The sequence below is a fragment of the Meriones unguiculatus genome, chromosome 5, assembly GCF_030254825.1.
Source record: "Meriones unguiculatus strain TT.TT164.6M chromosome 5, Bangor_MerUng_6.1, whole genome shotgun sequence".
NCBI classification, from domain to species: Eukaryota; Metazoa; Chordata; class Mammalia; order Rodentia; family Muridae; genus Meriones; species Meriones unguiculatus.
This window is the reverse complement of record NC_083353.1, coordinates 77,605,014-77,619,877: the sequence shown is the minus strand read 5'-3', so window position 1 is coordinate 77,619,877 and position 14,864 is coordinate 77,605,014.

The window sequence follows — 14,864 nt, the reverse complement described above, 5'->3', positions numbered from 1 at the left end:
AGCGCAAAAAATTCCCTTCCAACGAAATGACTCCAAAGCACAGAAAACACGATTATAACGAAATGACCCCCTACTTCAAAAATTTGCTTACATCGAAAAAACTGGAGAACACAAAAAATTCACTTCCATCGAAGTCACCCCAGAACACAGAAAATTCTCTTCCAACGAAATCACCTTAGAAAACAAAAACTTCCCTTTCCACGAAATCACCCGAGAACACAAAAAATTTGCTTCAAACGAAATTACCCCTGAACACAAGAAATTCGCTTCCAACGAAATCCCCCTTAGCACATAAAATAGCTTCCAACGAAATGTCCCCAAACTTCAAAAATTTGCTTCCATCGAAATCACAAGAGAACACAAAATAATTCGCTTCCAACCAAATTACCCCAGAACACAAAACATTCGCTTCCAACGAAATCACCCCTGAACACAAAAAATTTCGCTTCCAACGGGATGACCCCCTACTTCAAAAATTTGCTTCCATCAAAAAAACCAGAGAACACAAAAAAATTCGCTTCAAACGAAATTACCCCAGAACACAAAAAATTCACTTCCAACAAAATCTCCTGTGGACACATATATTCGCTTCCAAAGAAATCACCCCAGAGCACAAAAAATCCGCATCCAATGAAATCACCCTAAAGCAAAAAATATTCACTTTCAACGAAATCACCTGAGAACAAAAAAAGTCATGTCCAACGAAATTACCCCAGAATAGAAAAAATTTACTTCCAAACAAATCAACCCAGAGCACAAAAAATTCCCTTCCAACAAAATCACCCGAGAACAAAAATATTGGCTTCTAAAGAAATTACCCCAGAACGGAAAAAAATTGCTTCCAACGAAATCACCCCAGAGCACAAAAAATTCCCTTCCAATAAATCACCTGAGAACAAAAATATTGGCTTCCCACAAAATTACCCCAGAACGGAAAAAATTTCCTTCCCTCGAAATCACCGCAGAACACAAAAAATTCGCTTCCAACGAAATGACTCCAGAGCACAGAAAAGACGCTTCCAATGAAATCACCCCAGAACACAAAAAATTTGCTTCCAACGAAATCAACCCAGAACACAAAAAATTCGCTTCCAACGAAATCACCCACGAGCAACAAAAATTTGCTTCGAAAGAAATCATCCCAGAGCACAAAAAAATTCGCTTCCAACGAAATCACCCTAGAACACAAATAATTCCCTTTCAAAGAAATCACCCGAGAACACAAAAAATTCACCTCCAACGAAATTACCAGAGAACAGAAAAAGTTTGCTTCCATCTAAATCACCGCAAAACACCAAAAATTCGCTTCCAACGAAATCACCCAGGAACACAAAAAATTCGCTCCAACGAAATGACTCCAGAGCACAGGAAACCCGCTTCGAACGAAATGATACCATACTTCAAAAATTTGCTTCCATCGAAATCACCCGAGAACACAAAAAATTCGCTTCCAAAGAAATTACCCCCGAACACAAAAATTTGCTTCCATCGAAATCACCACAGAACACAAAAAATTCGCTTCCAACAAAATCACCCTAGAACACAAAAAATTCCCTTTCAACGATATCACACTAGAACACAAAAAATTCGCTTCCAACGAAATCAGCCCAAAGCACAAAAAATTCGCTTCCAACGAAATGACCACCTACTTCAAAAATTTGCTTCCATCGATAAAACCGGAGAACACAAAAAATTCGCTTGCAACGAAATCGTCTGAGAACACAAATATTCGCTTCCAACGAAATGACTCCAGAGCACATAAAACACGCTTCGAACGAAATGATACCATACTTCAAAAATTTGCTTCCATTTTGAAATGACCCGAGAACACAAAAAATTCGCTTCCAACGAAATCAGCCCAAAGCACAAAAAATTCGCTTCCAACGAAATGACTCCAGAGCACAGAAAAAAAGCTTCCAACGAAATGACCACCTACTTCAAAAATTTGCTTCCATCGATAAAACCGGAGAACACAAAAAATTCGCTTGCAACGAAATCGTCTGAGAACACAAATATTCTCTTCCAACGAAATGACTCCAGAGCACAGAAAACACGCTTCGAACGAAATGATACCATACTTCAAAAATTTGCTTCCATTTTGAAATGACCCGAGAACACAAAAAATTCGCTTCCAACGAAATCACCCCAGAACACAAAAAATTCGCTTCCAACGAAATGACTCCAGAGCATAGAAAACACACTTCCAACCAAATGACCCCATATTTCAAAAATTTGCTTCCATCGAAATCACCTGAAAACACAAAAAATTCGCTTCCAACAAAATTACCCCAGAACACAATAAATTCGCTTCCAACGATATCTCCTGAGAACACAAATATTTGCTTAAAAAAAATTATCCCAGAGCACAAAAAAATTCGCTGCCAACGAAATCACCCTAGAACACAAAACATTCCCTTTCAACGAAATCACCCGAGAACACAAAAAATTCACTTCCAACGAAATCACCACAGAGTACCAAAAATTCGCTTCCAACAAAATGACTCCAGAATACAGAAAACATGCTTCCAACGAAATGACACACTATTTCAAAATTTGCTTCCATCGAAAAGACCGGAGAACAGAAAAAATTCTCTTCCAACGATATTACCCCAGAAGACAAAAAATTCTTTTCCAACGAAAACTCCTGATAACACAAATATTCGCTTACAAAGATATCATCCCAGAGCACAAAAAATTCCCTTTCAACGAAATCACCCGAGAACACAAAAATATCGCTTCCAATGAAATCACCCGAGAGCACAAAAAATTCGCTTCCAACGAAATGACTCCAGAGCACAGAAAACAATTTACCAATGAAATGACCCGAGAACACAAAAAAAATGCTTCCAAAGAAATCACCCTAGAACATAAAAAATTGGCTTCCATTGAAATAACCACAGAAGACAAAAAATTCCCTTCCAATAAATCACCTGAGAACAATAAAATTCACGTCCAACGAAATTACCCCAGAATAGAAAAAAATTTGCTTCCAACGAAATCACCCCAGAGCACAAAAATTCCCTTCCAATAAATCACCTGAGAACAAAAATATTGGCTTCCCACAAAATTACCCCAGAACGGAAAAAATTTCCTTCCCTCGAAATCACCGCAGAACACAAAAAATTCGCTTCCAACGAAATGACTCCAGAGCACAGAAAACACGCTTCCAACGAAATCACTCCAGAACACAAAAAATTTGCTTCCAATGAAATCAACCCAGAACATAAAAAATTTGCTTCCAATGAAATGACTCCAGAGCACAGAAAACACGCTTTCAACGAAACCACCCCATACTTCCAAAAAATTCGCTTCCAACGAAATTGCCCCAGAACACAAAAAATTCGCTTCCAACGAAATGACTCCAGAGCACAGAAAACACGCTTCCAACGAAATCACTCCAGAACACAAAAAATTTGCTTCCAATGAAATCAACCCAGAACATAAAAAATTTGCTTCCAATGAAATGACTCCAGAGCACAGAAAACACGCTTTCAACGAAATCACCCCATACTTCCAAAAAATTCGCTTCCAACGAAATTGCCCCAGAACACAAAAAATTCTCTTCCAAAAAAAATCAACCCTGAACACAAAATATTCGCTTCCATCGAAATCATACCAGAACACAAAAAGTTCGCTTCCAAAGAAATTACCCCAGAACAGAACAAATTCGCTTCCAAGGAAATCACCCCAGAACACAAAAAATTCGCTTCCAACGAAATTACCCCCGAACACAAAAATTCACTTCTAACGAAATCACCCCAGGACACAAAAAATTCGCTTCCAAAAAAATGACTCCAGAGCACAGAAAACACGCTTCCAACGAAATGACCCCAGAACACAAAAAATTCCCTTTCAACGAAATCACCACAGAACACAAAAAATTTGTTTCCAACGAAATCACCCCAGAGCACAAAAAATTCGCTTCTAACGAAATGAATCCAGAGCACAGAAAACACGCTTCCAACGAAATGACGCCAGAACACTAAAAATTCCCTTTCAACGAAATCACCAGAGAAAACAAAAAATTTGCTTCCAAAGATATTACCCCAGAACACAAAAAATTCACTTCCAATGAAATCACCCCAGATCTCAAAAACTTCATTTCCAAAGAAATCACACCAGAACAGAGAAAAATTCGCTTCTAACAAAATGACTCCAAAGGACATAAAACACGCTTCCAAGAATATTACCACAGAAAACAAAAAATTCACTTTCAACTATATCACCCCAGAACACAAAAAAATTCGCTTCCAACAATATCACCCCCAGGACACAAAATATTCGCTTCCAACGAAATCTCCTGAGAACACAAATATTCGCTTCCGAAGTAATCACCCCAGACCAGAGAAAACACGCTTCCAACGAAATCACCCCAGACCACCAAAAATTCGCTTCCAACGAAATCACCCCAGAACACAAAAAATTTGCTTCCAAAGAAATGAATCCAGAGCACAGAAAACACTCTTCCAACGAAATGACACCAGAACACTAAAAATTCCCTTTCAACGATATCACCCTAGAACACAAAAAATTCGCTTCCAACGTAATTACCCCAGAAAACAAAAAATTCGCTTCCAAAGAAATCACACCAAAGCACCATAAATTCCCTTCCAATGAAGTGACTCCAGAGCACAGAAAACATGCTTCCAACGAAATGACCCCCTACTTCAAAAATTTGCTTTCATCGAAAAAACCGTAGAACACAAAAAATTCGCTTCCAACGAAATAACCCCAGAACACAAAAAAATTCGCTTGCAATGAAATCTTCTGAGAACATGAATATTCGCTTCCAACGAAATCACCCAAGAACACAAAAAATTTGCTTCCAACGAAATGACTCTAGAGCACAGAAAACACGCTTCCAACGAAATGATCCCATACTTCAAAAATTTGCTTCCATCGAAAACACCCGAGAACACAAAAAATTCGCTTCCAACGAAATTACCCCAGAACACAAAAAATTTGCTTTCATGGAAATCACCCAAGAACACAAAAAATTGGCTTCCAACGAAATAACCCGAGAACACAAACTATTTGCTTCCAACGAAATTGCCCCAGAGCACAAAATATTAACTTCCAACGAAATGACTCCAGAGCACAGAAAACACGCTTCCAACAAAATGGCCCCCTACTTCAAAAATTTGCTTCCATCAAAATCACCCTAGAACACAAAAAATTTGCTTCCAACGAAATTACCCAAGAACATAAAAAAATTCGCTTCCAACGAAATATCCTGAGAACACAAAAATTCCCTTCCAACGAAATGACTCCAGAGCACAGAAAACAGGCTTCGAACAAAATGATACCATACTTCAAAAATATGCTTCCATCGAAATCAACCGAGAACACAAAAAATTAGCTTCCAACGAAATGACTCCTGAGCATAGAAAACACGCTACCAAAGAAATGACCCCAGAACACAAAAAATTCGCTTCCATCAAAATCACCCTACAACACAAATAGTTTGTTGCCAAAGAAATCACACCAGACCACAAAAAATTCGCTACCAACGAAATCACCCCAGATCACAAAATCTTCATTTCCAACGAAATCACACCAGAACAGAGAAAAATTCACTTTTAATGAAATGACTCCAAAGGACATAAAACCCGCTTCCAACGAAATTACCCCCGATCACAAAAAATTCCCTTCCAATGAAATCACCCCAGAACACACACACAAAAAAATTCGCTTCCAATGAAATTACCCCAGAACGCAAAATATTCTCTTACAACAAAAACATTCCAGAGCAAAAAAAATGCGTTTCCAACAAAATCACACCAGAACAGAGAAAAATTCGCTTCCAATGAAATGACTACAAAGGACATAAAACTTTCTTCCAACAAAATTACCCCAGAACACCAAAAATTTGCTCCCACGGAAACCTCCCCAGAACACAAAAAAATCGCTTCGATAGAAATCAACCCAGAACACAAAAAATTCGCTTCCATCAAAATGACTCCAGAGCACAGGAAACACGCTTCCAAATAAATCACCCCATACTTCAAAAAATTCGCTAACAACGATATCATCCCAGACCACAAAAAATTCGCTTCCATTGAAATCACCCTAGAACACAAAAATTCCCTTTCAACGATATCACCCTAGAACAAAAAAAATTCACGTCCAACGAAATTACCCCAGAACACAAGAAAATCGCTTCCAACGAAATTACCCGAGAACACAAAAATTGAGCTTCCAACAAAATCACCTCAGAGCACAAAAAATTCGCTTCCAACGAAATGACTCCAGAGCACAAAAAACAGGCTTCCAACAAAATGACCACAGAACACAAAAATTCCCTTTTAAGAAAATCACCCGAGAAAACAAAAAATTCGCTTCCAACGAAATGACTCCAGAGCACAAAAAACATGCTTCCAACAAAATGATACCATACTTCAAAAATTTGCTTCCATCGAAATCACCCGAGAACACAAAAAGTTCGCTTCCAACGAAATTTCCCCAGAAGACAAAAATTGCTTCCAACGAAATCACCCCAGAACACAAAAAATTCGCTTCCAACGAAATGACTCCAGAGCACAGAAAACACGCTTCCAACGAAATGACTCCAGAGCACAGAAAACACGCTTCCAACGAAATGACCCCAAAACACAAAAAATTCCCTTTTAACGAAATCTCCCGAGAACACAAAAAATTCACTTCCCACGAAATCACCCCAGAGCAACAAAAATTCCCTTCGAACGAAGTGAATCCAGAGCACAGAAAACACGTTTCCAACGAAATGACCCCGTACATCAAAAATTTGCTTCCATCGAAAAAACCTGAGAACACAAAAAATTCGCTTCCAACAACATTACCCCAGATCAACAAAAAAATTCGCTTGCAACGAAATCTTCTGAGAACACGAATATTCGCTTCCAGGAAGTCACCCAAGAACACAAAAAATTCGCTTCCAACGAAATGACTCCAGAGCACAGAAAACACGCTTCGAACGAAATGATACCATATTTCAAAAATTTGTTTCCACTGAAATCACCCGAGAACACAAAATATTCGCTTCCAACGAAATCACCCCAGAACACAAAAAATTCGCTTCCAATGAAATGACTCCAGAGCACAAAAAATTCGCTTCCAACGAAATTACTCCAGAGCACAGAAAACACGCTTCCAACGAAATGACTCCCTACTTCAAAAATTTGCTTCCATCGAAAAATCCTGAGAGCACAAAAATTTCTATTCCAACGCAATTACCCCAGAACACAAAAAATTCGCTTCCAGCGAAATCTCCTGAAAACACAAATATTCGCTTCCAAAGAAAACATCCCAGAGCACAAAAAATTCGCTTCCAACGAAATCACCCTCGAAAACAAAAAATTCCCTTTCAATGAAATTACCGAGAACACAAAAAATTCGCTTGCAACGAAATCTCCTGAGAACACAAATATTCGCTTCCAAAGAAAACATCCCAGATCACAAAAAATTCGCTTCCAACGAAATCACCCCAGAACACCAAATATTCCCTTTCAACGAAATCACCCCAGAACACAAAAAATTCGCTTCCAACGAAATCAACGCAGAGCACAAAAAATTCGCTTCCAACGAAATGACTCCGGAGCTCCGAAAACATGCTTCCAACGAAATGACCTCCTACTTCAAAAATTTACTTCCATCGAAAAAAACGGAGAACAGAAAAAATTCGCTTGCAAAGAAATCTTCTGAGAACACAAATATTCGCTTCCAACGAAATCTCCCCAGAACACAAAATATTCGCTTCCAACGAAATCACTCCAGAATACAGAAAACACGCTTCCAACGAAATGACTCCCTACTTCAAAAATTTGCTTCCATCAACGAAATTACCCCAGAACACAAAAAATTCCCTTCCAATGAAATCTTTTGAGAACACAAATATTCACTTCTAAAGAAATCATCCCAGAGCACAAAAAATTCGCTTCCAACAAAATCACCCTAGAACACAAAAAATGCCCTTTCAACGAAATCACCTAAGAATACAAAAAATTCGCTTCCAACATAATCAACCCAGAGCACAAAAAATTCGCTTCCAACAAATTGACTCCAGAGCACAGAAAACATGCTTCCAATGAAATGACCCCAGAACACAAAAAATTCGCTTTCAACGAAATCACTCTAGAACATAAAATATTCGCTTCCATCGAAATCACCATAGAAGTCAAAAAAATCGCTTCCAACCAAATCACTCCATAAAATTCCCTTTCAATGAAATTACCCCAGAACACAAAAAATTCGTTTTCAAAGAATTCTCCTGAGAACACAAATATTCGCTTCCAAAGAAAACATCCCAGAGCACAAAAAATTCGCTTCCAACGAAATCTCCCCAGAAAACAAAATATTCGTTTCCAACGAAATCACTCCAGAGCACAAAAAATTCGCTTCCAACGAAATGACCCCAGAACACAAAAAATTCCCTTTCAAGGAAATCACCCGAGAACACAAAAAATTCGCTTCCAACGAAATCACCCCAGAGGACAAAAAATTCACTTCCAATGAAATGACTCCAGAGCACAGAAAACATGCTTCCAACGAAATGACCCCTTCCTTCAAAAATTTGCTTCCATCAAACAAACCGGTGAACACAAAAAATTCATTTCCAAAGAAATGACCCCAGAACACAAAAAAAATTTGCTTCCAACGAAATCTTCTGAGAACACAAATATTCACTTCTAAGAAATCATCCCAGAGCACAAAAAAATTCTCTTCCTACAAAATCACCCTCGAACATAAAAAATTTCCTTTCAAAGAAATCACCCGAGAACACAAAAAATTCACTTCCAACGAAATTATCCCAGAACACAGAAAATGCGCTACCAACGAAATCACCCCAGAGCACAAAAAATTCGCTTACAACGAAATGACTCCAGAGCACAGAAAACACGCATCCAACGAAATGACTCCCTACTTCAAAAATTTGCTTCCATCGAAAAATCCTGAGAGCATAAATATTTCTATTCCATCGAAATCACCCCAGAACACAAAAAATTCGCTTCCAACGAAATGATGAAATATTTCAAAAATTTGCTTCCATCGAAATCACCCGAGAACAGAAAAAATTCGCTTCCAACGAAATTACCCCAGAACACAAAAAAATTACTTCCAAAGAAATGACTCCAGAGCACAGAAAACTCGCTTCCAACGAAATGACCCCCTACTTCAAAAATTTGCTTCCATCGAGAAGACTGGAGAACACAAAAAATTCTCTTCCAACGATATTACCCCAGAAGACAAAAAATTCTTTTCTAACGAAATCTCCTGTTAACACAAATACTTGCTTCCAAAGATATCATCCCAGCGCACAAAAACTTCGCTTCCAAATAAATCACCCTAGAACACAAAAATTCCCATTCAAGGAAATCACCCGAGAACCCAAAAAATTCGCTTCCAACGAAATCACCTCAGAAAACAAAAATTCCCTTTCAAAGAAATCACCCGAGAACAAAAAAATTCGCTTCCAACGAAATGACTCCAGAACACAGAAAACACGCTTCCAACGAAATGACCCCCTACTTCAAAAATTTGTTTCTATCGTAAAACCGGAGAACACAAAAAACTCTTTTCCACAGAAATCTCCTGAGAACACAAATATTCGCTTCCAAAGATATCATCCCAGAGCACAAAAAATTCCCTTCCGACGAAATCACCCTAGAACACAAAAATTCCCTTTCAAAGAAATCACCCGAGAACACAAAAAATTCACTTCCAACGAAATCACCCCAGAGCACAAAAAATTCGCTTCCAACAAAATGACTCCAGAGCACAGAAAACACGCTTCCAACGAAATGACCCCCTACTTCAAAAAATTGCTTCCATCGAAAAAACCGGAGAACTCAAAAAATTCTCTTCCAACGATATTACCCCAGAAGACAAAAATCCTTTTCCCAAGAAATCTCCTGAGATCACAAATATTCACTTCCAAAGATATCATCCCAGAGCACAAAAAATTCCCTCTCAACGAAATCTCCCGAGAACACAAAAAATTCACGTCCAACGAAATTACCACAGCACAGAAAAAATTTCCTTCCTTCGAAATCACCCCAGAACACAAAAAATTCGCTTCCAACAAAATCATGCTAGAACACAAAATTATTTTTCAACGAAATCACCCCAGAACACAAAAAGTTCGCTTGGAACGAAATCTCCTGAGAACACAAATATTCGCTTCCAACGAAATCACCACAGAGCACAAAAAATTTGCTTCCAACGAAATGACCCCAGAGCACAGAAAACACGCTTCCAACGAAATGACCCCCTACTTCAAAAATTTGCTTCCATCGAAAAGTCCGGAGAACTCAAAAAATTCTCTTTAAACGATATTACCCCATAACACAAAAAATTCATTTCCAACGAAATCTCCTGAGAACACAAATGTTTGCTTCCAAAAATCATCCCAGAGAACAAAAAAATTCACTTAAAACAAATCACCCTAGAACATAAAAAATTCCCATTCAACGAATTCTCCTGAGAACACAAAAAATTCACGTCCAACGAAATTACCACAGAACAGAAAAAATTTCCTTCCTTCGAAATCACCACAGAACACAAAAATTCGCTTCCAACGAAATCATGGTAGAACACAAAAAATTAATTTTCAACGAAATCACCCAAGAACACAAAAAATTCGCTTCCAACGAAATGACTCCAGAGCACAAAAAACATACTTCCAACAAAATGAAACCCTACTTCAAAAATTTGCTTCCATCGAAATCACCCGAGAACACAAAAAATTCGCTTCCAACGAAATGAACCCAAAACACAAAAAAATCGCTTGCAACGAAATCTCCTGCGAACACACATATTCGCTTCCAATGAAATCACCCCAGAGCACAAAAAAATTTGCTTCCAACGAAATGAACCCTACTTCAATAATTTGCTTCCATCGAAAAAAAAAGAGAACACAAAAAATTCTCTTCCAACGATATTACCCAAGAAGACAAAAAATTTTTTCCAACGAAATCTCCTGAGAACACATATATTCGCTTCCAAAGATATCATCCCAGAGCACAAATAATTTAATTCCCACGAAATCACACTAGAACAAAAAAATTCCCTTTCAAAAAAATCCCCTGAGAATACAAAAAATTCGCTTCCAACGAAATGACTCCAGAGCACAGAAAACATGCCTCCAACGAAATGATCCCATACTTCAAAAATTTGCTTCCATGGAAATCACCCGAGAACACAAAAAATTCACTTCCAAAGAAATTACCCCCGAAGACAAAAATTTCTTTTCCAACGAAATCTACTGAGAACACAAATATTCGCTTCCAAAGATATCATCCCAGAGCACAAAAAATTCGCTTCCAAAGAAATCGCCCTAGAAAACAAAAATTCCCTTTCAAAAAAATCACATGAGAACACAAATAATTCGCTTCCAACGAAATCACCCCAGAACACAAAAATTCACTTCCAACGAAATCTCCTGAGAACACAAATATTGGCTTCCAACAAAATCACCCCAAGTACAAAAATTGGCTTCCAACGAAATGACTCCAGAGCACAGAAAACACGCTTCCAACGAAATCACCCAAGAACAGAAAAAATTTGCTTTCAACGAATTCACCTGAGAACACAACAAATTCGCTTCCAACGAAATGATCCCATATTTCAAAAATTTGCTTCCATCGAAATCACCCGAGAACAGAAAAAAATCGCTTCCAACGAAATTACCCCAGAACACAAAAAATTCGGTTCCAACGAAATTACACCAGAACACAAAAAATTTGCTTGCAATGAAATCTCCTGAGAACACAAATATTCCCTTCCAAAGATATCATCCCAGAGCAAAAAAAAATTCGCTTCCACTGAAATGACTCCAGAGCACAGAAAACACGCTTCCAACAAAATGACCCCCTACTTCAAAAATTTGCTTCGATCGAAAAAACCGGAGAAGACAAAAAATTCTTTTCCAAAGAAATCTCCTGAGAAAACAAATATTCGCTTCCAAAGATATCATCCCAGAGCACAAAAAATTCGCTTCCAACGAAATCACCCCAGAGCACAAAAAATTCGCTTCCAACGAAATGTCTCCAGACAACAGAAAACACGCTTCCAACGAAATGACCCCCTACTTCAAAAATTTGCTTCGTTCGAAAAAACCGGAGTACACAAAAATTCTCTTCCAATGATATTACCCAAGAAGAAAAAAAAATCCTTTTCCAAAGAAATCTCCTGAGAACACAAATATTCGCTTCCAACGAAATCACACCAGAGCACAAAAAATTTGCTTCCACCGAAATGACTCCAGAGCACAGAAAACATGCTTCCAAAGAAATGACCCAGTACTTCAAAAATTTGCTTCAATCGAAAACCGTAGAACACAAAAAATTCTCTTTCAACCACATTACCCCAGAAAACAAAAAATTCTTTTCCAACGAAATCTTCTGTGAACACAAATATTCGCTTCCAACGAAATCACCCCAGAGCACAAAAAATTCGCTTTCCCCGAAATGACTCCAGAGCACAGAAAACATGCTTCCAACTAAATGACCCCCTACTTCCAAAATTTGCTTCGATCAAAAATACCGGAGAACACAAAAAATTCTCTTCCAACGATATTACCCCAGAAAAGCAAAAAATACTTTTTCAACGGAATCTCCTGAGAACACAAATATTCGCTTCCAAAGATATCATCCCAGAGCACAAAAAATTCACTTCCAACGAAATTTCCTGAGAACACAAATATTCGCTTCCAAAGTTATCATTCCAGAGCACAAAAAATTGGCTTCCAACGAAATCACCCTAGAACAAAAAAATTCCCGTTCAACGATATCACTCGAGAACACAAAAAATTCGCTTCCAACGAAATGACTCCTGAGCACAGAAAACATGCTTCCAACGAAATGACCGCCTACTGCAAAAAATTGCTTCCATCGAAAAAATCGGAGAACAAAAAAAATTCGCTTGCACCGAAATCTCCTGAGAACACAAATATTCGCTAACAACGAAATCACCCCAGAGCACAAAAAATTCGCTTCCAACGACATTACCACAGAAGACAAAAAATACTTTTCCAACGAAATCACCTGACAACACAAATATTCGCTTCCAAAGATATCATCCCAGAGCACAAAAAATTCGCTTCCTACGAAATGACTCCTGAGCACAGAAAACACGCTTACACGAAATGACCCCCTACTTCAAAAATTTGCTTCCTTCGAATAAACCAAAGAACACATAAAATTCGCTTGCACCAAAATCTCCTGAGAACACAAATATTCGCTAACAACGAAATCACCCCAGAGCACAAAAAATTCGCTTCCAACGAAATGACTCCAGAGCACAGAAAACACGCTTCCAAGGAAATGACCCCCTACTTCAAAAAATTGCTTGCATCGAAAAAACCAGAGAACACAAAAAATTCTCTTCCAACGACATTACCCCAGAAGACAAAAAATACTTTTCCAACGAAATCTCCTGAGAACACAAATATTCGCTTCCAAAGATATCATCCCAGAGTACAAAAAATTCGCTTCCAACGAAATTACCCCAGAAGAGAAAAAATTCTTTTCCAACGAAATCTCCTGAGAACACAAACATTCACTTCCAAAGATATCATCCCAGAGTACAAAAAATTCGCTTCCAACGAAATTACCCCAGAAGAGAAAAAATTCTTTTCCAACGAAATCTCCTGAAAACACAAATATTCACTTCCAAAGATATCATCACAGAGCACAAAAAAATCATTTCAACAAAATCACCCTAGAATGCAAAAATTCCCTTTCAATGAAATCACCAGAGAACACAAAAAATTGGTTTCCAAAGAAATTACCCCAGAACACAAAAATTCGCTTGAAACGAAATCTCCAGTGAACACAAATATTAGCTTCCAAAGATATCATCCCAGAGCACAAAAAATTCTCTTTCAACGAAATCACCCTAGAACACAAAAATTCCCTTTCAACGAAATCACCCGAGAACACAAAATATTCACTTCCAACAAAATTACTCCAGAACACAAAATTCCCTTTCAACGAAATCACCCGAACCCAAAACATTCGCTTCCAATGAAATCACCGCAGAGCACAAAAAATTTGCTTCCACCGAAATGACTCCAGAGCACAGAAAACATGCTTCCAACGAAATGACCCCCGACTTCAAAAAATTGCTTCCATCGAAAAAACCAGAGAATACAAAAAATTCTCTTCCAACGACATTACCCCAGAAGACAAAAAATTCTTTTCCAACGAAATCACCTGAGAACACAAATATTTGCTTCCAAAGATATCATCCCAGAGCACAACAATTTCGCTTCCAACGAAATCACCCTGGAACACAAAAATTTCCGTTCAAAGAAATCACGTGAGAATACAAAGAATTCGCTTCCAACGAAATTACCCCAGAACACAAAAAATTCACTTGCAACGAAATCTCCTGAGAACACAAACATTCGCTTCCAACGAAATCAACCCAGAGTACAAAAAATTCCCTTCCTACAAAATGTCTCCAGAGCACAGAAAACACGCTTCCAACGAAATGACCCACTACTTCAAAAATTTGCTTCCATCGAAAAAACCGGAGAACACAAAAAATTCGCTTCCAACGATATTACCCCAGAACACAAAAAATTCTTCTCCAACGAAATCTCCTGAGAAGACAAATATTCGCTTCCAAAGATATCATCCCAGAGCACAAAAAATTCTCTTTCAATGAAATCACCCTAGAACACAAAAATTCCCTTTCAACGAAATCACCCTAGAACACAAAAAATTCACTTCCAACAAAATTACTCCAGAACACAAAATTCCCTTTCAACGAAATCACCTGAACCCAAAACATTCGCTTCCAATGAAATCACCCCAGAGCACAAAAAATTCGCTTCCAACGAAATGACGCCTGAGCACAGAAAACATGCTTCCAACGAAATGACC